The sequence below is a fragment of the Montipora capricornis genome, chromosome 3 (assembly GCF_036669925.1).
Source record: "Montipora capricornis isolate CH-2021 chromosome 3, ASM3666992v2, whole genome shotgun sequence".
NCBI classification, from domain to species: Eukaryota; Metazoa; Cnidaria; class Anthozoa; order Scleractinia; family Acroporidae; genus Montipora; species Montipora capricornis.
The window spans coordinates 21,669,326-21,671,825 of record NC_090885.1 but is presented as its reverse complement, the minus strand read 5'-3'; the positions used below and the strand labels follow the sequence as shown (position 1 = coordinate 21,671,825).

Here is a 2,500-nt window from a genome sequence, read left to right as displayed (position 1 = left end):
GAAAGATACTAGAATTCTGCACTTTTGCCATAACTTTGACTTTCTGTCCACAATCAATAACAATCTATATACGCTGTAGGAGGCAGTGCAGCCCAGTGGTTAGGACTCTTGCCTCTACATCTGGAGACTCGTTCTGACCACTCAGTTAATTTGTTCCTGGTAGTCCCTTCTCAGCTGTACTTGTAAATAGCCAACTGGTTTGCCTCCGGCCAGTTTGGGTTCTCAACAGTTGTTGTTGTTGTTGTTGTGTTCTGTTGTTTCGTCGACTGTGTTTCATTGGCCCTGAAAAGCCCCTATGGGAGTGGTCAATTAAGTATGTATGTACATGTAGTAAGTATATCTAATCTTTTTCGTAGACATGGATCTGGGATTGGTATTATCACAATACAACTTACACCTGTACAATGTAGGTTCTATTTTTGACACTAAAATGTCACCACTAAAGGTCAGTTTTCTACAGTACCGTGTAAAAGTAAGTTGACAGTCTCTTTCGAGTCTCGATTCTCGACTCGATCCTCGATCCTCACAAGGACTAAGGATCGAAGATCAAGGAAAGACAATCGAAAATCGAGTTGAAGGAATCAAGAATTTATTGAGTTTGTTGCTTGACTGATTCCTCGATAGACTAATAGCGCAAATGCAACTGGGAATACGAATAACAGAAAAGCCTGCCAAAGTTTCTTGGAGAATGTTGTTTGGGAGTAACACAGAAAACCGAGCGAGTTTAGCCCTCTTTCGATTCCGGTTGCTGAAATTGGGAAAAAATCACAATGAACGACACTATTCTCGGTGCGATTGTGGAGGAGATAATCATTCTTCGGGTGTATGATCAAAGCATACTCAACAATCACATGGACTGTAAACAGTCTTCAACACTATCGCACCAGAGTGGTATTTCAAGTTTACTCCATAGGCTTCTAATCAAGAGCGCCATCCGCCCGACAATTTAGCTGTAACCTACAATGCAGCTTGTTAGTGAAAATTACTTCTGTAGTATTTTGTTAGGGGGAATTCTATGAAACTGCAATGTACTCTGTGCGATTGCAGAGGAGATACTTATTCTTCAGCCGTTTGATGGAAGCATATTCAACAATCACACGGATTGTAAAGAGGGTCCCCTATACCCCTTTGTAAAACTCAGCCAGGCAAAAATATTTCGCCTTTTCACGCGTCATGAATCATATTCAAAATTCTTTCATGTTCACGAGAAATTCAATTTTCACATCTTGTAACCTTTCTGTAAAGGTGTTTATCCTCCGAGTTTGGCTCTTCGATCAAGTGGTCATCTAAATCGCAGGTCTGTGGACATGAAAAGATCTTACCATCTTTAATCACAAATCACGAATAAAAAAATTTAAATCACGATTCATGAGAAAATAGATCGCCCCATCACACTTCATGTAAAAAGCATAGGGCACCCTCTGTAAACAGTCTTCGACACTATTGCACCGGAGTGGTATTTTAAGTTTACAAAGTAGGCTTCTAATCAAGAGCACGATCTGCCTGACAATTTAGCTGTAACCTACATGTACGATGTAGCTTGTTAGTAAAAATTACTTCCGTAGTATTTCGAGAGAGGAAAGTCTTTGAAACTACAATCATGTAGGGGGCATCCCTAGTATGGTGCATCAGCGCTTTTGGTTGTCTCCTTCTCCACAATTTTTCTTTTACAGTCTCTATTAATTTTAATGTAATTTATTATTTGCTTGTATTCTAATGGAGTTAATCTATAATAAATAAATGTATTCTGTGCAATTGCAGAGGAGATAATAATATTCTTTGTCCGTATGATCGAAGCCTACTTTACAATCACACGGACTGTAAACAGTCAATGACACTATACCCCGCGACCGGAGTGGCATTTCAAGTTTACTCAGTAGACCTTACTGGATACATGCATGTAATCAGTAACACTGAAGTAGCAAACGTTTCTGGAAACAAGACTTAGTGTCCTCTGTATACGTATGTGTTAATTTCAGATTTACAAAAACTGTTTCTGTGAACGTAAAACTATTCCGTGATGACTCGCTCAAGACCCCGCGTTTCATTGCCCAGCCTTGTTTGTTTATTCCCTTACAAGACAAATGTTCAGTCACTGGGATCAGGTCAATTGGGGAAATATTATTTACAAAAGTTTTCCTCATACGGACTCCCAACTCGAGGTATCAAAAGTTGGATGGAACAGCTTTTGCCACATGTATTTCATCCTGCGATGATGCCATTCTTGGTTCGCTCCCAATGCTTGTTGTTGTCAAAGAATGAAACCTGATACCGGTGAAGAAGTCTAGCACCGAGATTCCACCATCAATATTATAACTTTTTTTCAGCTTACTTTTCAACTTACTTTTGCACGGTACTGTACAGTATAATTATGTAAAATTCAACTTGAATGTGCGTTTTTGGTAGCGACTGGTGCTTTACAGGACATTTTAACCAGTACAACATAAAATCATTCATCATATTACACATCATTCATGACAATAAAAATATAGATATATTA

The 2,500-nt window shown here is 38.9% G+C and overlaps 1 protein-coding gene across 4 annotated transcripts in view; it reads right to left on the bottom strand.

Annotated features, from left to right (window-relative positions):
* LOC138040909 (cytoplasmic aconitate hydratase-like) overlaps window positions 1-2,500 on the bottom strand; it is a 39,798-nt gene that overhangs the window by 25,206 nt on the left and 12,092 nt on the right. The window lies entirely within an intron of this gene.